The sequence below is a fragment of the Canis lupus genome, chromosome 21 (genome assembly GCF_003254725.2).
Source record: "Canis lupus dingo isolate Sandy chromosome 21, ASM325472v2, whole genome shotgun sequence".
Taxonomy (NCBI): domain Eukaryota; kingdom Metazoa; phylum Chordata; class Mammalia; order Carnivora; family Canidae; genus Canis; species Canis lupus.
In genome coordinates, this window is record NC_064263.1 from 48,003,650 (window position 1) to 48,026,559 (window position 22,910).

General features: G+C 38.4%; 1 non-coding gene across 1 annotated transcript; it reads left to right on the top strand.

The window, feature by feature from the left end:
• The first annotated feature begins 3,816 nt into the window (after positions 1-3,816).
• LOC112667989 (U6 spliceosomal RNA) lies at positions 3,817-3,923 on the top strand. The gene has a single exon (XR_003141370.3). It is a non-coding gene; the product is annotated as a U6 spliceosomal RNA (small nuclear RNA).
• The last annotated feature ends 18,987 nt before the right edge of the window (positions 3,924-22,910 follow it).

The following is a 22,910-nucleotide window of genomic DNA, read 5'->3' on the forward strand; positions in this document are numbered from 1 at the left end:
ATAGGTTAGATTTGTTGTTGTTATCAGTAATAGTCTCCTTGGTGTAAAATAGTTCTGCACTTTGCTTGGAGCAAGTTCTAACGGGAGAAAGCAAGAGAGTTTGAGAACATTGAATGCTACCAAAGGGAGGAAACAGTAAAGCACTGGCAAGATTAGACTTCTGGGGGTATAGTGTTGGAGACTAGGCATAGGAATAAAGACAAAAACAAAACAAAACAAAAACCAGTACATGAATCTATCTGGTGGCAGAGACATTTCTCAAACCTAGTAAGACTATCTTAAAACCAGTGTAAGGAGAACCAAAGGGGTTCTAACAATGAGATTAACATTAAATGTTAGTATTTTTTCCAGCCTTATTGAGATATAAGTGACATGTAGCATTATGTAAGTTTAAGATATACAATGTGATGGTTTGATACGCTTATATATTGTGGAATGATCACCACAATAGGGTTAGTTGACTGCATCATTCCCATAATTACCTTCTTGGGGGGTGGGCGATGAGGACATTCAGGATCTACTCTCTTAGCAACTCTTAGGTATATAATACCATATTGTTAACTTGTTAACTATAGTCACCATGCTGTACATTAGGTCCCCAAATAAATGTTAAATTTTTGTCATGTTGTGCTGGAGGGTAATTCCCTTCTTCACCTCAACCTTTATGGAAAAGCTGTTACATCACTGGTATTATATTGATGTATATTCATCATTACACTAAAGGGAAAAGAGATTGTGTTTGTCTTTAGGTTCAAAATACAGAAGGAGGAAGGAAAACTATTGAAGGAAGTATGACACATAGGGGAAATTGAGGACCCAGTAAAAACAAAAATTGGGTGGCTGAGTTGGTTAAGCAACTGACTCTTGATTTTGGCCCAAGTCATGATCTCAGGGTTGTGAGATTGAGTGCCATGGTAAGCTCCATGCTGGATATAGAGCCTACGTAAATTGCAGAAAAGACCTCCTGACAATATTTATGACCTTGAGATCGATTATTCCATCAAAGTCAGGAGTTGAGCTTTTTTGTCTTTATTTTTTTGTCTTGTGTTTGTTTTTCTCTTTTCCTTCCCTTCTTATTCTTCCTTCCTTCCTTCCTTCCTTTCTTTCTTTCTTTCTTTCTTTCTTTCTTTCTTTCTTTCTTTCTTTCTTTCTTTTTCTTTCTTTCTTTCTTTCTTTCTTTCTTTCTTTCTTTCTTTCTTTCTTTTTCTTTCTTTCTTCTTTCTTTCACCTTCCCTTTCCTCCTTCCCTCTCTCCCTCCTTTCCTTCCTAATATAAAAATAAGGGTGATCTGAGAAGTCTAGAGGATTTGGGGCACTGAGGAGTTAATACTTGAATTTCATTTACATCTTCTCACTAGAAAAAAAAGATTGTTCCCAGACCCTTGTGTAATATAGTGGAGAACATCCTTTACCTGCAATAAGAGACCAAGTTTCTTTCTCCATCCTGTCACTAAGCTGTTCTATGATTTTGTTACTATTTTCTCTGGTTCTTAGTTACCACATTTGTAAAAAATGATGGTATATCCTATTAATAATTAGATATTCAGATTAATGTAAGTAACTAAATCACTTTTCAAGTCTACTCAGATGTTGCCTTCTTTGATTAAAGTCCAAACAACCACCTTCAAATCTTCCTTCCCTACTCTATTTTTTCTTCAAAAATGTATCCTCTACTAATATAATTTGTAACATTTTATTTTTTAAACATTTTATTTATTTATTTATTTATTTATTTATTTATTTATTTAAAAGACAGGGGGAGCACAAGTGGGGAGAGAAGCAGAAGCAGAGGGACTAACAGACCCTGTGCTGAGTTCAGAGCCCAGTGCGGACCTTGATCCCTCAACCCTGAGATCATGACCTGAACAGAAATCAAGAGTCAGATGCTTAACTGAATGAGCCACCTACCCAGGCACCCCACTATATAATATTTTAAATGTTAACATCCCTCAACTGAAATGAAAACTTTCTAAAAGGATTTATCTACTTTGTTTTCTAAGGTAACCTCATAATCTAGAAGTTTCTGTCCCTTAACAAATATCCCATACATCGAACTAAATTATATAAATTCTAGGAGTCCATTCTATCTTTATAATCTATGTTTAATCCCTATTTTACTGAAGAAAAAAATAAAAAATGAATAAAAAATCTTTCAAGATTTTTTTAAGCTTAAGTATTAATCTACCTCCAAACATATTTTCCATGTAAAATTGATATTTATATTCCATCCTATCAAGTTCCCAAATTCATTGTAGCTAAATGGGACTGTGGTTAAAATTTCACTCACTCATTCTACATACACTTAACAAATGTGAAGAGACGGTTATTCAAACCTTTAGGAGGCAAATTTCAAAGTCCAGCAGATAATGTTATTTAGAACTGACCTATGGCATTGCAGGTCTACAGTAAACAAGTAGAACATTGGAAAGGAATATCCAGCTGGAAGGGCAATTGAGCATGAGGATCAAGGTCCTCATTAAACGCCCTTAAGTACTCTTCATTGTAGAACAGCATGATCGACAATGGGCTTGATTTGCTAAATAAGTATAAAAGAAGAACATTTCTTGTTTAGTTCATGCTTCTAGCCATTAAAATAGAACTTTTGAATAATCTTGAAAAGGGGATGGATTCTCTTATTGTCTGAAACGTTCATGCATTATTTTGGTTCTTCTCATATGACTATAAAAATCTGTAAAACTTTTTTTTTAATTAAAAAAATGTGTAAAAAATAGTATCAATAGTCCCATTTTACAAATGTTAGAAAAAAAGTACATTCAAGTGCTTAGCCCAAGGTCAAGAGCAAGGTCATATAGCTTCTAAGAAGTGGTTTTAGACTCGAGTAAAGCCTGGATAACTCCAAAATCTATACTGTTTGTACTGAGTATTTCTTACAAAAACATTTTTTTGTTTCAAATTTTTATTTAAATTCTAGTTAGTTAACACATAGTATAATTTGGTTTCAGGAATAGGATTTGGTGATTCATCACTTACATATAATATCCAGTGGCCATCACAACAAGTCCTTAATACCCATCACCCATTTAGCCCATCCCCTGCCCACCCTTCCTCCAGCAACTCTTGGTTTGTTCTCTATATTTAAAAGTCTCTTAGGGTTTGCCTCTCTCTCTCTCTTTTTTCCCTTGCCTGTTTTGTTTCTTAAATTCCACATATGAGTGAAATCATATGGTGCTTGTCTTTGACTTACTTTGCTTAGCATAATCCACTCTAGCTCTATCCACGCTGTTACAAATGGCAAGATTGCATTCTTTTCAATGGCTCAGTAATATTCCATTGTATATATCTTGTAAAGACATTTTCAGCTTACTCACTTTTTAGTTTAAATGGAGAGACTTTTTAAAAGTATTAAAGGGGGACGCCTGGGTGGCTCAGTGGTTGAGCATCTGCCTTCAGCTCAGGTCATGATCCCGGGGTCTGGGATTGAGTCTAGCAACAGGCTCCCTGCACAGAGCCTGCTTCTCCCTCTGCCTGTGTCGCTGCCTCTCTCTGTGTCTCTCATGAATAAATAAATAAAATCTTTTAAAAATAAAATAAATAAAATAAAATAAAATAAAATAAAATAAAATAAAATAATAATAAAAGGGATGCCTGAGTGGCTCAGTTGGTTAAGGATCCAACTCTTGATTTTGGCCCAGGTCATGATCTCAGGGTTGTGAGATCGAGTGCCATGGTAGGCTCCATGCTGGGTATAGAACCTGCTTAAGATTCTCTCTCTCCCTCTCCTTCCCTCCCACCTCACTGCCTCTCTCATGCATGCATGTATGTGCTCTCTCTTTCTCTAAAAAAAAAAAAAAGTATTGTGCTCGCTTCGGCAGCACATATACTAAAATTGGAACGATACAGAGAAGATTAGCATGGCCCCTGCGCAAGGATGACACGCAAATTCATGAAGTGTTCCATATTTTTTCATCGTGTTTGACAGTGAATTTTAACACTTGGAAAATCTTACAACAATACTTTCCAAAATAAGAAAATAAAATTTTCTCTCTCTGAACCTAAAAAAAAAAAAAAAAAAAAAAAAGTATTGAAGAAAAATTTAAGTTTTTCTACCTTGTCAATCTGAACAGTGACAATCAACACATCTCCAGTGAAATAGAGCAGTGATAACCAAGGCTCCTCATGTTCTGTAACACTATCATGTTCTCAAGTACCTTATCAATCGATCAATCAATAAAACTTCAATTAAATTCAAGCAAATTTTAATATTAAGTATCTTTTATTTATTCAGAATCTTTTGAAATACATTTGAACACGACAATACAGTTGGCAAGTTTTGATGTAACTTTATCGGTTACTATGGAATCTCCTTTGTACCTAATTTCCTATCCTATTCCAGGGTTCCTCATGTCACCCTTGCTACCACTGGACACCACTATGAATGAGTGGCTTTCTGTATTTCCTGAACATTTGTCATCACTGGGAATATACAAACAAATGTGTCCTAGCTTCAAAGGCAACATCAAGAGAAAAAGGTAAAAATGTGTAATGGTAACTACAACATAGAGTTTTTTCCAACAGTGACCCATTTGGAGTGTGATGTGGGTGACTGTGTTCTCACGTGCTTAGTGTCAAATCAAAGATAACATTGTCTTCCTTTATAAAAGATTAAGATGGTCATAATGGAGGTCCATCGACACTGGTCACAGGGCACTCACTTTTCAAGTGCTGGGTTTCTTAGTGATATTTATGTGTGTGTTTTAGATTTTTAGTCTGAGAAATAATTCGTAGAAACTTTATTCTAATTCTACATTTTCTAATGTTTGATTAGACTTGATTAGACTTGGTTTCCTCACCAGGTTAATTTGCCAGGCTTTGTATTTTATCTTGATTGATGATACATTTAAAAAGTTCCTCTAGAAAAAATTCCCATCAGGATTTAGGTTTTTCGGGTAACTGTTTCAAAATTGTTAACATTAAGGAAAAATGCTTCCCATTACGTTGAAAGCATAAAAAAACAGAACTCAATTTTTTTCACAGTCAATTACCCACTTTTTTGGCCTTGGGAAAATTGCTTTACATCTTCATCAACTCAGGATAGTGGCTAAGTTATTCACAGGGCATGATGGGCAGTAAGGCAGGGGGAAATTAGAATAAATTGATGCAGTTCTTCATGCGGCTCTCTGTAGGCATTCCACAGGCATACCCAAGTCCCATATAAGGATTTTTAGCAGAACCTCCTTTGCTAGGAGCCTCAAATTTATTTTATTTCATTTCTATTTCCTTTTTATTGAAGCTTGCTCTTGGTGGCTTTTCTTACGGTTTTCAGATAATTTAACAAACTTAAACATAATAGTCAATTGATAGATACATACATATGTGTCAAGAAATGAAGGGTCTAATTATTAGCAGTGAAGACTAGAGGATTTAAACCAGAGCTAGGCTCACATTTTTGCTCAGCCATTTATAATTTCACCACCTCAAATAAGTTATTTAATTTCTTTGACACTCAATCACTCATCTTCGAAAGAGAAATAAGAGCCTTTTCGCTAGACGACTATGAATGCTAGAGGCATGTGTCGTATACAGAGTTCACACATCATAGGAACCTCAAAACTGATGTCTGTCACACCTCTATTAGTGAGAGCTGTTGCACTTGCACCAGGAGTTTTCAACACTATTCTGGAAAGAACAAAGACTACAGGAAAACAACATAGGAAGAACCTTATAATTATTTATTTCCCAATCCAGGGGTGGCAAAAGTCAGATTTCTGACTGGGAGTTTTCTTGGTTTTTGCTCTATTCTGTATTTGCAATTTCTAGACTATGGAAATCCTCCTGGTGTCATTGCACTGTTGTAATTTATCAGATTGTACATTTTATATCACTTCTTTCTTCCTTTTCTTTCTTCCTATCTGAAATAGATAGGAATAGTCTTGTAAACGGGGTAAAAATTCTAGCTCAGCTGAAATCTGTCAGCTGCAGCTAATTTTGTTTCGTGATTCTGTAGGTATTTGCAGCTATTATAGCTTCTAAGACACTTCTTGTCACCTTTGCACTCTAGATAAGCAAGTGTATGGCCCACTTTAAAAATGTTTCAAACTTTCCTAAATCAGCATTATTTCAGTTATCCGATGAAGCAAAAATATTATGGAATATCACAGCAATTAGGACTTGGGGAAGAGTATGTAAGAAAGCATATTTACAAACAATCTTGCTTTGCACTATATTTTAGAATTCTAGAGGATTAGAAAGAAGGGGTTATAGAAAAACATTTACAATATTGGGGCCTTTGTGGGACAAACATGGGTTCAAGAAGCTAACTTCTACTTGTTTTAAAATACATCTCTGTATGGAAATGGGTATACGGATGAGATTTTCATGGGTCTACCTACTACATTTCAAGTATGAAATCCCACTCCTTGTCCCTGCCAAGTATGTTTCCAAATTAATAGATTTAGCTTGAGGTTTGTGAGGTCTGTCAGAGATAGCTGAGGTTTTCCTAATGGGAAAGCATGAGTGAGTAGCAAAAAATTATTAATTGGGAAGACATGCTATGACATTTTTAATCATGAGTACTTTTGAGACAAATTTTGGGAAAACATTATAAACCAAATAAATTCACTATTTTTATTTTTAGGAATTCATTACCAGTGTATGTTGAAAAGTTAGGTATAGTACACCTGAAGAAGGAGAGTTGGGATTAAGTAGGGAGGGGGAGGGCACAATTAATTCCAAGATCATGAAGATATCACCAGATGAAAACTTTGTAAAATGAATATACCTCTTTGTAAAAGGAAGCTTCTACTTACCTTACAGGGCTGTTTTGAGATTTTTATACTATTATGTATTCTAAATTATAAAAGCATCACACAAGGATGCTGGCATATGCCTTCACAGGAAGGCAGGGGGAATAATAATAGAATCTTGAGCTGGGACATGAAATGGAACAGAATTGCATTTTTTCTGTGCTATTTACTAACTATACAATGTAGTCTGATTACTGAATCTCTCTGAATTTCCTCTTCAGTAAAATAGGAATAGCTGGCAGGGTAGTTATGAGCTCCAAAGAGGTAATATAAATCAATAAGATAAATCAGTGCCTAAGGAAGGGTCTACTACACAGTAGTTTTCAATACATATCTTTCTTTCTTTCTTTCTTTCTTTCTTTCTTTCTTTCTTTCTTTCTTTCTTTCTTTTTTCCTTCTTTCTTTGTCTCTTTCTTCTTTCCCTTTTTACTATTGGAGTATTTATACAGATTCAATTTAATAAAGCAAGCATTTGTTGAATGCAAACCACATAAAAGGGTCAAAGTGAAGTTCTCAGGAAGTATGCAAAGGGCAAATGAAACCTGGTTCATACTCCTGAGATACCTATTATCCAGTAGGGGTGTGGGGATGGAAAACTGTCTCTAAATAAAGACATCATGTAATTTATGATCCATCATCTTAACTGAGACCACTGACAGTAAAAAGGGTTGTGCTGTGATACTGGGGCAGAGGTAACTCAAGCCGTCCCATGCAAACCAAGACAATGGTCACCCTCTTCAGGAGATAATCAGTGAGAATAAATTCAGCTAATTTCTTGCAACTGCCTCAGGCCAACTTTTAGGTCAGTTGTCGGTGTTTTGTTTCTGATCACAGGAGGTGATCAGAAGGTTCCAGAATGTTCTGGTTTCCAGCCCCCACTCTCTGGCAGTGTCTCCCCTGGAGAAATTCTTGAGATTGAAAAGGGGCTGATCCTTCCACATCTTGTGAAAAAGCACCCTCCCACACAGCATTCCCACTCAGGTGGAGGGAAAGCAGCTGATAAACTCTGGTGCTCTACTAAGCCTGACTTCTTAATGTGTTTATTTTTAGTCATCAAAGAGGAAAAATTCCCCAATTGTCAGTGGAATTAAAATCAACCTCACTGTCAAAAGCAGAAAAACAAATAGAGCTCAGGATACCTACTGATAGAAACATTGGTGTTTGATTTTGTCTATGTGTTAAGTTTAGGAGCTTCTAGATGATAAGAATCACTAACTCTGTTCCTATTCAACAGGAACAATCCAATTTCTAGGAAACATAGCTGTCTGTCCATTTCTTGTATGCCCAACATTCTCTTTCTCTAAGAAAGAGAGATGTTACACTTGATTTAAGGGTTCTGGTCTTGAATAACCACTGAACTTGCAAATCTTGCATGAAATTAAGAAAAAAAATAGAGGGAGGGGGGCTTTTAAAAATCAACTAGTATGACCTTGTAAGGCAGAGGTAAATATTTACTTTCATGAAAACCAGGCATTGTGGTAGGCAGACCATGGCTTTTGTCAAATCTGGATTTTTTTCCAAGCTCTGCTCCCCACACTACAAGTTTGAGGAAAGTTATGAAAACTGAGATCTTGTTTCCTTAGCTGTAAAAGAAGAACAACATTTTGAAGGGTAATTGTGAAGATTAAATAAGACAATGCCTATAAAGCAGTTAAGATAAATACTAGGAAGAGTATTATGGTTATTGTGGATAAGAGAATTAGTACCAGGCATAAGGTGAGGTTCAATGAATGATAACTCAATAATTGGTCTTACTACCGAGGATACAAAGTTATAAACACAACAACTGACAAAAACTTAGAAGAAAAACTTAACTTCATTAAATTTTTTATAATTTTTGCCTAGCAATTTTTTGCTAAGGGAATAGGGGGCTATTTCTCCTTCAGGTAAAGATTTACTTTTGGACTTTGGTTTTTGTTAATCATTGTTTTATCTAGCAATAAGATGTCTCTGCCTATATATACTGAAGTTCGCAGGTCCACAAGCATAAAGATAAATTTAGCTGAGGTTCTGTGAGTTCGTGAACCATCAAGTTCTACCACAGGGAATAGTCATTGAGTGTGAAGGAAAAAATAGTACTACTTCTTAGAAGAAAAATGACATTTTCAATAATTTTTAGAATCTGAGTCATCTTGGATGAAACCTTTGTATAAGTTGATTTCACATCCCAACCTTCTGAAGAATTAAAGGCTCGTTGAAGAAGCATATTATGCAGGGTTGTTTCCAAGTCCATCCCATGGGAAAGGACCTACAGAATGGACAAGAGAAGAAATAAAATGCATCTTTGTGGACCCCCTGTTTACTATGTGCTAGTCAGAGGGCTACACACTAAATGATGAACCCAACTACAGGCATACCTCATTTGGTACTTTGCCTTGTCATGCTTCACAGATATTATACTTTTTACAAATTGAGGTTTTTTGACCACCTTGCATCAAACAAGTCTATAGGCACCACTTTTCCAACAGCATTTGCTCACATGTCTCCGTGTCCTATTTAGGTATTTCTCACAGTATTTCAAACTTTTTCATTATTATTATTTTTATTACAGTGATTTGTGATTAGTGATCTTTGATGTTGCTATTATAATTGCTTTGGGGCACCACGAATTTCCCATTTAAGGCAAGGTTAATCGATAAATGTGTATGTTCTTGATGGCTCTGCTGACTGGCCATTCCTCTATCTCTCTCCCTGTCCTCAGGGTAACTATTCCTTGAGATACCACAATATTGAAATGAGGCCGATTAATAACCCTACAATGGCCTCCAAGTATTCAAATGAAAGGAAAAGCCACACTTTCAATCAAAAGGTAGAAAGGATTAAGCTTAGTGAGGAAGTCAGGTCCAAAGCCAGGATAGGCAAAATCTAGGCCTTCTGTACTGGTTCACCAAAGTGTGAATGGAGAGGTTAAATTCTTGATGGAAAATTAAAGTGCTACTCCAGTGAACACATGAGAGATAAGAAAGTGGAACAGCCTTATTGCTGACATGAAGAAAGTTTTAGCAGTCTAGATAGAAGATCAAACCAGCCACGACATTCCCTTAGCCAAAACCAGAGCAAAGCCCTAATTCCCTTTAGTTCTACAAAGGCTGAGAGGGCAAGCTGCAGAAGAAAAATTTGCAGCCAGCTGACGTTGACTCATGAGGTTTTAATAAGAAGCCGTCTCCATGACATAAAAGTGCTGATTTAGAAGCTGCAACAAGTCATCCTGAAGATCTTGCTAAGATAATCATGAAAGTGCCTATGCTAAACAAGAAATTCACAATGTAGACAAAACAGCCTCATACTGGAAGAAGATGCCATCTAGGACTTTCATAGCTAGAGAGAAAATGCCTCACTACAAAGCTTCAAAGCACAGGCTGACTCTCTTGTTAGGGGCTGGTGACTTTACATTGAAGCCAATGTTCGTCTGCCATTCCAAAAACCCTAGGGCCTTTAAGAATTATGCCAATCTCCCCTGCCTGTGCTCTACAAGTGGAACAACAAAGCCTAGATGGCAGCACATCTGTTGATGACCTTGTTTATGGAATGTTTTAAGTCCACTATATTTAGACATACTACTCGGAAAAAGATTCCATTCAAAATATTACTGTTCATTGACAATGCACCTGGTCACCCAAGAGCTCTGATGGAGATGTGCAGCAAGATGAAAGTTGTTTTCTTGCCTACAAACACAACATCCATTTTTTTAGCCCACAGATCAAGCAGTAATTTCAAATTTTGAGTCTTAATATTTAAGAAATACATTTCATATGACTGTAGCTACCATAGATAGTGATTCATCCGATGGATCTGGGCAAAGTAAATTGAAACCCCTCTGGAAAGGTTTCACCATTCTGGATGCCATTGTGAACATTTATGATTCATGAGAAGAGGCAAAAATATCTATACTGACAGGAGTTTGGAAGAAGTTGGTTCCAACCCTCATGGTTGACTTAGCGGGTTTCAAGACTTCAGTGGAGGAAGAAACTGCACATGTGGGGGAAACAGCAAGAGAACTAGAATTAAAAGTGGAGACTGGAGATGGGACTGAATTGCTGCATCTCACGATCAAATTTGAATGGAGAAAGAGTTGCTTCTAATGGATGAGTAAAGAAAGTGGTTTCTTGAGATGGAACCTACTCTCGGTGAAGAAGCTGTGAAGATTGTTGAAATGACAGGATTTAGAATATTACATAAACTTAGTTGATAAAGCAGTGGCAGGGTTTGAGAAGATTGACTCCAATTTTGAAAGAATTCTAGTGTGGTTTAAAGTCTATCAACAGGCACATGGGTGGCTCAGTTGGTTAAGCCTCTGCCTTCAGCTCAGATTGTGATCCTGGGATTGAGCCCTGCATCAGACTCTTTGCTCATCAGGGAGCCTGCTTCTCCCTCTCCATCTGCTGCTCCCCTTGCTTGTGCTCTCTCTCTCTCTCTGTCTCACTCTCTCTGTGTCAAATAAATAAATAAAATATTAAAAATAAAGTCTATCAAACAGCATCTTATGCTACTGAGAAATCATTAATAAAAGGAGGAGTCAATCAATGTATTAGACTTCATTGTCTTATTTTTAAAAATGTCCACAGCCACCTCAACCTTCAGAAACCACCACCTTGATCAGTCCACAGCCATAGAGGCAAGACCCTCCTCTAGCAAAAGATTAAGACTTGCAGGAAGCTCAGGTGATGATTAACACTTTTCGGCAATAAAGCATTTTTTAATTAAGGTATGAACACTGTCTTCTTAGACGTAATGCCATTGCACTCCTAACAGACTAAAGCTTTGTATAAACATGAATTTTGTATGCACAGAGAAAACCAACAAATTCATTTGACCTGCTTTGTTGAAATATTTGCTTTATTGCAGTGGTCTGGAACTGGACTGGGCCCAGTGAGAGAATCAGTGAGTAGATCTACAGAATGGATGGCAATGGGGATGTTGGGGCTTTAAAACAACAGAAGCTAGGAGACAGACCTAACACAAACTAGGATGTTATCATTGCTATAACAAATGGCAATGTCAAGGGAGCAGTCAGGGGGTCTTAAATCAATGAGAGTTGTGGAGATAGTAAGTACAACAGAACATCTCTACGGGCACAAATACCTGGAGATCTCAGGTATCAGCACGTTCCCCAAAGTCTCAGTTACAGGGTTCACCATGTTCGGGAACTCATCTGGTGGCCGTGTCCTCAACCCATGCGTGTATATGGTGATTGATATCCTTGGCAATTGGAGTAACCCCCGTACTAGGTCCTTGGCCTATGGGGTAATTGATAGTACAGTGGAGAAATCAAGTGGAAGAAAACCTCTGAAACTGCCTCCCACATCTGGCCAAGATAGCAAATCAAAAACAACATCGCATCCCAGAGGAGATGGTAGAGAGGGTAAAGCATTATAAGATTTAAAGAAACAGGAGTGAGAGTCTTTCTTGTGGTTCTGTTTCATCTGCTAGTCTGGGCTCCTGTAAAAACCGGGTGGATCCTGGACTATGCTGTAAACTATACACACTCAACCAAGGAGTAGCCACAATAACATGTCAAACAATTTTTTTTTCTACCGTAGATTGATATAATATGGTTTTCAATACAAGGTGACCATTAATTTGGTGACTATTCCTTTCTATTGAAACAGGACTGAAGATTAGAAACAGTTGACTTTCACAATATGTAGATGACAATGTATTCAACAGTTTTAGCCAGGATTATGTTACCTTTCCTTCTTTTTCTCATAATGTAGTGAAAAAAACCTGAGCTATCTTGACATCCTACAGAATATCATACTGCTCGGGTACATCACTGGCATCATGCTATTTGGCTAGAATAAGCTAGAGGTGGCTAAGACGCAAAAATCCTGAAGACCTCATCACTGCAGAGGCGAGTAGACAAATCCTATGAATACTGAGAGACCTGCCACTTCAGTGTTTCAGTGAAACATTTTAGGAGACCAGAAATCAGGAATGTATCAAGATATCTCTTTAAAGTCAAGGACAAATTATGCATCTTGCATCATCTTTCACAAAGAAGTCTAATTTCTGGAAGTCTCTCTTTTCTTGCAGATGACACATTTCACACCCAGAATATTGCTCTGGGTTTGTATATTGGGTGCGATGAAAGGATGTCATGTTTGATTGGGACCCCGAGAATGAAAGAGTTCCAAGCAGATCTAAGCTGCAGTGCAAGTTGACCGGCCACTTGGATCACATGAACTGTCAGACGTTGTTGTGGAAAAAGATGCAATGATGAATTTATACCAGATCCCAGTGGGATCAATCAGTGAGTAGATTACTGGGTTTGGACTCTGGTAGAGACAAAAAGCTTGGCCTCAGAGACCAAGTGACCATATTTTTATTAAAATGTCCATACCACCCAAAGCGATCTACAGATTCAAAGTAATTCCTGTCAAAACACCAACATCATTTTTCATAGAACTAGGACAAATAATACTTAAAATATCTGTGGAACCACAAAAGACCCTGAATAGCCAAAGCAATCTTGAGAAAGAAGAATGAGCTGGAGGGACGCCTGGGTGGTTCAGCAGTTGAGCATCTGCCTTCGGCTCAGGGTGTGATCCCAGAGTCCTGGGATCAAGTCCCACATCGGGCTCCCTGCGAGGAGTCTGCTTCTCCCTCTGCCTGTGTCTCTGCCTCTCTCTCTGTGTCTCTCATTAATAAATAAATAAAATATTTTTTAAAAAAAAAAGAACAAAGCTGGAGATATTACAGTCTCACATTTCAAGATGTATTACAAAGCCATAGTAATCAAAACAGTATGGTACTGGTGTAAAAAATAGACAGATAGATCAACAGAACAGAAATAAACCCAGGTTTTTATGGTCAGTTAATCTATGACATAAGAGGCAAGAATCTACAATGGGGAAAAGACCGTCTCTTCAATAAATGGTGCTGGGGAAACTGGACAGAGACATGTACAAGAACGACACTGGACCACTTTCTAACACTATACACAAAATTAAATTCAAAATGGATGAGACCTAAAAGTGAGGCCTGAAACCATAAAACTCCTAGAAGAGAGCCCAGGCAGTAGTAATTCCTTTGACACCAACCATAGCAACATTTTTCTAGATAGGTCTCCGGAAGCAAGAGAAACAAAACCAAAAAAAAAAAAAAAAAAACTACTGGGACTAAATCAAAATAAAAAACCTTCTGTACAGCAAAGGAAAACATCAAGGGAGCTCCGGTTGGACTGACTGAATCATAAAGCCATCCAGTAGTTCCAACAGAAACCCATTATATGACAGAAATTTTAAACTCAGGATAGTGCATAAGCAGGACCAAGCTCGGTTTAAAGATGGGTCAGGTCGGTATGTGAGTGGAAGACAAAAGTGGACAGCGGCTGCAGCTCAGCTACATTCAGGGCGGCCTCTGGACTAGCACTGTTGCCCAAGATCAATGAACCCCTGGGGGGGCAAGTTGATTATTGAGAGCTCTTTCCCCCCCGGGAAAGCCCAGTGATTTGTTCTCAGAGAATGGACATTTACTCCAAGTGGGGGTGGTTCTTTCCTGTCCACAGACAGCACCACCCCAGAGGGGAAAACTGCCTTCTCTCCTTGATTCACAAAACCATTAACTTGCACTAGTGCCTGTGACGAGGAGCAGACTTAACTACAATTAGGGGAAGATGGTGAGAGGGTGTTTACATGACCACAGTGGAAACAACTAGCCACCCCTGCGCTTAAACTGGCCGTTCTTGTTTTGTGTTGTTGTCATCATATACTTTGGTTATTCCCCTCCCTCCCTCCCCTCTCCTCCCTTCACCGCTCCCTTTTTCTCCACAAGAGCCAAATCCAACAGCCAACTAATCAAATAAAAATTCTCCTGGGGCACCTGGATGGCTCCTTCGGTTAAGTGATGAAGCGTCGGACTCTGGATTTTGGCTCAGGTCCTTGCTCTGCTCTGGGCATGGAGCCTGCTTAGGGTTCTCTCTCCCTCTGCCCCTCTCCACTCCCTCTCTTAAAAAAGAAAAATTCCTCCTATTTTCTTCTTCAGAGCACTTCAGCTCTTTTCCAGTTCCTACCCCCCAACCTAGGTTTGGGCTCCTATCGACCAATACAAAATATAAAGAAAGCTTTGAATTAATGCTGGAAAGGCCCAGTCCTTGTCTGGTGTGGGAGCAGGGGCGTTTGGTCTTCCAGTTACGGATATAATAAAGTCCATGTTGATGATGCTGTAAACACAATCTTTGAACTTCATTTGTTAAAAAATAAAAACTAATGTAAACTGTAATTACGTGCTACCTGGATTCCTAATTTGGGTGACTTGGTATCCATATTTCCTAAACGGTAATGTTGTAAGATCAGGGCATACATTTATTTGGGTGAGGTCAAAATTTGCTACAATGGATATATTTCAAATCATCCAGAGAAGAAACACCCATGGTTGTGTCTTTGAAGACGTGGGCCAAGTTCTACCAATTAGCTAGTGCCTTAGTTTCATCTTCTACATGAAGATGTAGAAGAAGAAATGAAACCATAGGAAGAATAATGCCAGCCCTTCCTGCCTCGCGACCCTGAAATGACATCTAAATGAGGATCAACTTAAAAATAAGAAACAGTTTAGAAGGATTTGCGTTCACCAAATCTCTTTAGAGATTTTAGTAAGACTTCCGTTGTCAGAGATTATTAAAAACATACACACGCATGCCCGTGGATATGTAACCTCTATATTCTAAATTATTGGTGGTGAAGGGTTTTCAGAGGAGTTCTAGATCAGGATTAGCCAACCAGAGCCCTCTGGCCAAATTTAATCCTCCTTTGATTTGCTTGCTTAATACATACGATGTTCCTGGAGCACAGCCCTGCCCACAGGTTCACTATTGTTCTAGACGCTTTCCTGCTACGATGACAGAGTTAATTAGGGCAACAAAGCCTGTGGCCCCCTGAGCCCAAAATATTTACTGTCTGTTCATTTACAGAAAGAGTGTGCCAACCTCGGCTCTAGACACTAGAAAGGCAGGGCGTATGCTGTAAGAATACTTACCCGCTGCAGTTCCCCCCCCCCCCCACACTGGGGAGGACTCCTGCAGTTCTCCTAATCATTCAAACTAAAAACAAGTTATTTCATCACTGCACTATTTTGGACGGAGGAGTTTTAAGGCTTGAATGAAGCAAACCATTGTTCTCCTCTTCACTTTACTTCTGCTGCTCATGAAACATGGGACAGGGGAGTTTTCAAAACGCTTTACACGTCTGTCTCTGAAATGACTGAAAATACAAGGAATTATTTTTCTCTTGGGTGCTTCCTACGTAACAACAGGAGACGTTCACCATGAGATCACAGCAGGATAAACGTGTACGTCTGTACCCACCCTCACATTTATTTATAAGACGACTGCTTCTTTTCGCAGTCTGCCCGTTAACAAAGGTGTGGAACAGGTTTGTGTTCCTGCCAGAGTTTAGGAACCAATGAGGGTAGTTAGTCAACAAAGAAGTGGAGTGAACCCATCGCTCGCTTGTGTTTTCGAAAAAGGAGCTGGTTGTTAGTTGTTTCTTTAACCAACATGTGATCACTTGCTGAACGTAAAGGCCATTGACAGAAGAAAGACAATTCACATTTCACAAGCAGGCACGTCAACTTCTATGAAATGGTGCCCTCTATGAAAAAGGGCTAATGGTAACTCAGAGGTTTGCTGTGAGGCCCAAATAAGACTGGATCTGTAAACAGGTTTTAAAAATTGGATGTGGTCAAGTGTGGCAGAGAGTTACTAGAACCAGACTGTCACTATTACAACAGGTGGAAGGGCTCACCTGCGTGAGTAAGGACCCTGGCTCTACTACTTATTAGCTTTCTAATTCTGTGCAAGTTACTTAGCCTCATGAGAACTTTTTTCCTCACCTATAAAATATAAATTTTAATAGGAACCACAGGTATTTATGCAGTTTGAATGAAGTGACCATATGCAAAGGGCTTACCCGATTTTTGATGCAGGATAAGCACCTAATAAGTATTAGCCATTATAGTGACTATTATTATGCAAGCTTGCCATCTGAGATCCCTATCATGCTTACATCGAAGCTCATGGTGGGACTCCCCTGTATGAGATACCAATTGTCGTTCTTCTTACCAGTTGGCTAGAGGTTGGCAAACTGGTATCTTGTAGCAAATTAAATATCATTGTGCCATGAAAGTTGTAAATTGATTTCTAATTTTTTTTTTCATTTCATACCCTGTCAATAAAAATCTACATCACACTTCTGGGAGCCCTGGGGGGCTCAGTCGGTTAAGTGTCAGACTCTGTTTTCAGCTCTGGTCATGATCTCAGGGTTGGGTGATTGAGCCCATTCTCTTTCTCTCTCTGTGTCTGTCTCTCGTGAATAAATAAATAAAATCTTTATTAAAAAGAAAAAAAAGATTCTTTCTTTCCTTCTCCTTCTGCTCTTTCCCTCTCACCATACCTGCTCATGGACTCTCTTATTCTCTCTCTCTCTCTCAAAAAAAAAAAAAAAAAAAAAATCCCCATCACACTTCTAATACAGGTATATTTTGTCTACTTATAAATTATTTACATGTATTAATACATTATGCCATGTTAAAGTATATTTAAAAGTATATGTAAATAGTACACATGTCTAAATAAAGACATTTAAGAGAAGATTATAAAATGTTAATTTACAGATTAGGGTATATATATTTATACAATATGAACTAAGATGTTATATGTATTAGACCAAAAAGAAATAGAATATAGATATTAGATATGTAATATGTAATATATAATATACAAGCATACACACGTATGTATATAAATCTGTATGTGTATATAATATATATATAAATTCCTTAATATTTTACTTGCATTTTTGTAAATTCACTGGTAAAAAAAATTTCCCTTTGGAGACCACTGTATGATGAGCCATTCAGGAGGAAGCTGGGAAAGAAAACCCTGGGTACACCTGATTGTGAGTGTTTCAGGGTTTGACAGGGTATGAATTAATACATACTTCATGAGCAATGATGATTAACAGACATTGAAAATTAAGTATTTGCAGGCATAGCGCTAAGCCAATTACACAGTTTCTTCCATAATCCATATAACCATTCTCTGAGGTAGGGACTAACTTTTTTTCTCATTGTGTGGATAAGGAATATGAGAATAAGGATGTTAAGTAACCGGTCCAAAGTTCCTAAGTAAGCAACAGAATGATGCTTTGCAACCATATATCCCTCCCATAACCAGTGTCTTTCCCTTTGCTAATATCATAATGATGATAATTACTGCCTCCATTATTATTAAATTCACTAAAGTTATGTGCCAGAACTTTATAAAGTGTCGCTCATAGGTAAAAAGATAAGGCATTTTTTTTGGCAAACCCCTTTGATAAGTAAGCCACATTGAAGAAAGTGAAACCCTGAGGGTATATGTTGACAGAAATCAAAGAAGCAAGAGAGGAAGAAACTACATTGGAGAATCGTGGATGAAGTTTCAAAAGACCAAGGAAATAAGAGAAAGAGGAACAAGAGAGAAATCAGCTAGGTGGTTGGAGGCTAGTACACACTGAAAGGCAAAAAAAATGTATGAAAAGAGTCCCTTAATATGAGGACTTTGAGAAAAGAAATATCTGATGTTTAATTAGAAAGTTTTAAAACCATTGCCATCTATTACTCTCTTTTGTTCTCCCAAAGTCTTTAGGGATTTTACTACACACTTAAACGCTCTGTGTTATTTTAATCCCTCCCTCAATCTCCTTCATCCTTCCCGCTCTCTTTTCTTCCTTTCTGATATTCAAGAAGGGAACCAAGTTTCTGAGAAAACCATTGCAGAACTGGTAAGAGTCTGAAAGAGAAAGCAAGACGGTGTATGATCCTGAACAAATTCAGAAAAAGTGAAAATTCGGCTCAGCATCAGAACTGACCACGAGAAAACAAAACTCTGTCCCATAGGAGATGGGATTAGAAATTCCAGGGAGTGTACAGGGGAGCTTAAGTTAAATCCCATCTAGATCTGGGGGGTTACAAGCTGTCCTGACCCATTTTTCACAAGGGTGATGTGGGGCCGCTACTGCCATCCCAACCACAGTGCACATCGAGTGTGGGGCACAAAGCTGAGTGTGCACCATGGAGGACATCACACGTTCTGATTGGGATTGTGGCCCGGGCCAACCAAAGAGAAAGTCACCTGCATTTTCAATGAGAATGAGGTCAGAGAAAACCAAATGCCCTGGGACGCAGAACACTTTGAGATAGTCGATTCATTGACGAATCTTCCCATTATCACCTTCTACAACAGTGGTTAAAACCAATGTGTACGGCTCATTATTGAGCATCAGGGGCAGGCCTAACACTTAAGTATCTATCATGTCTTAATTTTCCTCACAACCCTTTGAGAAAGTACTATTAGTACCATGAGCCCATTGATGAGGGGACTGAGGTACAGTGGCCCAAGGATATACAATTAAAAAAAAAAATGGTTGTAGAATTCAAACCTGGGCAATGTGACCTCCATTCCTGGTGCTTAACCACTATCCATACTGCCTTCTCGTTGCAAGAAGCACCAGGCAACAGCAACTATAAAGAAAGATGACACACAGGAGACTTTAATCGCCATTTATTGAACGAATATGATGCGTCACGCTAGTTAATATACGTGTATTGTCTTAGTCAACGTCCTGAACAAGAGACTAGTAATTTTCCCCCATTTTATCGTCAGGAAGCAGAGCTTCAGAAGGATGTAGTCATTTGGGCAAGGTCACTTGGCCGGGATCAGAAGTCAAATCCAAACTCAGGTCTGTTGGACCTCCCCCAACCTAGCTATAAAGCAGTGCTCTATCTTTAGTTGCAGTGAATAATCCCATTCAGTAGATAATGATTTGGGTTTTTCCTGCCTCTTTAATCTTGGAGGGAGGGCTTCCCGTATAAGAAGTGTGTAGCTGTAGTCTGTGCCTCCTAAGGCCTCGAGGGTGGGGTCAGACCATCCAAAGGCATCACGGGGACCTCCTATGTAGGATAGAAAGTCAGAGGACCCTCCACAACAAAGACCGTACCAATATGCCTGGGATCAGACTCTCCCTACTTCCTCCTTTAAAGGAAAAAAAAAAAAAAAGGAATTTAGAATATTTAGAATATTTTAAGAGCATGAGAAAATTGTAAAATATCAAGTGAGATTTTATGGTCATATTAAAGTAAATCCTTATTTCCACTCATCTAAAATAGCTTTGGAAAAGTTTAGTAACAACTTACTCACTTCCTAAGAACTAAATTAAATTGACTTTTCTGAGGGAATTTAACATAATTAGCCTCAAATGCACTCATGAAAACTCGTTCTCTTTTCCCTAGCTTTCCTCTCTCTTCAAACCTTTCTCATTCTCCTTCTAATGACATGGCTTCTTGAGCCTGTCCCCTAAATATGATGCCTTCCCAGAATTCCGGCTGCGATCCTCTTTCTTGGTCACTCTGCTTAGTGAATGTTGCTATTTGTCTCCCCAACAGCCCCCTTCTCTTCTCCAAAGAGCTCTGAAGTTCTGAAGTTTCAGTAGGCAGAAGAGGTCTTCTTAGGCCTTCATCAGTAAGCATAGCCTCGTCCTACGGTGGCTGTTTCACAAGCATGCGTGTAGAGTCAGGTGTGAGTGAGTCCGTACACCGTGTTCCTCCCCAGTTAACTGGGGGCAGAGTGAGCATATGATAGAAACTAGTCAATCAGAGCAAATCGGTGGACGGCAGAGGAGGAACTGACGGAAGCTGGTTATTATGAGACACTGTTGTTTTGGGCTAAATCTCAACCAGACATACTCTATTTTTGGACATTTCAATTACAGAGTTTGAGCTTAGCTTCCTGTCACCTGCAGTTACGAGCTTTTCAACGGACTCTAGATACCTTTCCTCTAAGTAATGAAATCCACTTTCTTTAAAAAAAAAAAAAATTATTTATTCAAGACAGACACAGAGAGAGGCAGAGACATAGGCAGAGGGTGAAGCAGGCTCCCTGCAGGAAGCCTGATGTAGGACTCGATCCCAGGACTCCAGTGTCACACCCTGAGCCAAAGGCAGATGCTCAACCGCTGAGCCCCCTCATGGCCCTGAAATCCACTTTCTTTACATATTATTTAGCTTCTCTGTGATTCCCCAGGTTAAACAAGAAGATACTGACCGAATTAAATAAAACTACATTTTAAAACTTTTAGCATCGTGACTGGCATGTAACCAGTGTTTGTTCCATAGCAGCTGTTGCTGTTGTTGTTATAATTATCTATATTCATTCACATTTTCTCTTCATTTGACTCCCGAGCTTCAGACCAGACTGTACAACTCTTTATTGCACTTCTCCACTTGGATGTGCTGGGGAGTCACCCAACGTCCTTTCTATGTCTAAGTTATAATTTCACTTTTCCTGACTGGAGAGACAAAGTCCTTTGGGACGAGTGGCGAGGATGTAACAAAAATGAAAATATCCCAAGACTTTGTAGTGGCTTTGCCTATAAAAGCAAGGATTCCCCAGGGCCTGTGGTGAAGTCCTTGATTATCATTATGACAGAAATACAGCACAGGAACAGTATACTTTAATGAGCTCTTTCTCATTTGGGAAACGCTCTTGGCATGGGTTTGCACAGAAATGCTTCACTTTTCTATGACCACTATACCTAATTAAGCAGCCCATGGTACTTTACCACAAATAACGTTGTGTTCTTATTTCTAAATGTTATTTCAACTGATATTTGGTCTCCTTCACATTTGACTTGCATGATTTTTCTAATCTTTCCTTAGGTATGCAACATTATCTGCGTGCCAAATTTAGTTAACTTCTTGGAACAGATTCAGTGAAACTTCATGGTGAAGTCTTATTATGATCAAGGTCAAATACTGGCTTATGATACGTTTCCAGATCACAGAAAAAAATCTTTAAAAATATCCCATTTTCTTTGAGGGACAATTTTTTTTCCTACCTACCCTGTGTACTACCTGTAAATTCTTAATTTTATAAAGTCCAGCACAAGACATAAGATTACAACAATCAACTGTGTATTTGTATCTCAAGGGAATATTTTCTGTGATTTTTTTTTGAAGAGGAGATGTGCTGATTTATCCATCAAAACTCACCAATATGGTCAAAGTTAGACATTAGCTATTCTTTAATTACTATTAGTTTTAGTACTTTCCTCTGTGTATCTGTGCTTAGGGTCTTTGTGGAGAGGTGGGGAAGCTGTAGAGAAAAGAGAGAGAAAAGGAGAAAGTCTCATGCCACAGAAACATAACTTTCACCTGAAATACATATAATGGGAGGTGATCTTGCTAACTTCAGAACCAAGATTACTTAGAATTCCATCTAGCAATCCATATGGTTTTATCTGGTTCGTTTAATTGCCAAGTTCCTCCCTTTTGACATCAGCTGCCAGAAAGTTTAAAGCTAATTTGCTGGCTCAAACCCATATTAAATGTGTGGCTCATTATAATTTGAATGATTAACTTTATTTATGGTTCCATCGTGTATCCAGTCTTTTAGGATTTTTTTTCTTTCTTTCTTTCTTTCTTTCTTTCTTTCTTTCTTTCTTTCTTTCTTTCTTTCTTTCTTTCTTTCTTTCTTTCTTATTTTTTGTTCGCTCTTAACCCAGGCTAATTAATTATTTTCTATTGTGCTCTGCAAGTCATTGCTAAGCTTTCTGAAATAATAAATGGGCAATCGATATGATGGTCTTTAAGTTGTGAATTAACTGAATTATTATTTCATATACTTCATTTTTTTTCTTTTGGAGGCATGCCAAGTTACTCTGTGTCCTCACTGTCTGCTAGCAGCCAGGACTAGCCCAGACACGGAGTGTAGCTGTTCGTCTGACAGGTCCCTCTAACCTAACTTTGCTTTTTCCTCTCAAATCTCTTAAACTCTGCCTTCTACATCCCAAAGGAGCTTATTCTGTTTCTAGTTCTCCCTCATTTTTGTAAGCCTTTGTATCGTGCATGCGAGTTTACCAAGCATTTCACAATCCTTGTGAAGCAATGTCCTTACTCATGTCTTTGTCCATTCTAATCCACATGATAAATTTTCTTAAAATATTATTTTTATCCCTCTCAAGAACCACAATCTGTCATACGAAGGTGAAACTTCTTTGCCTGGACTCCAACGGCTCTCCCTAGCTAGCCTCACCTCAGTCCTACAAATCACTCCCCTGTGACCTCCAACATGAACTTTCCTCTTCATTGTTCTCATATTTCCACAACAGCATCA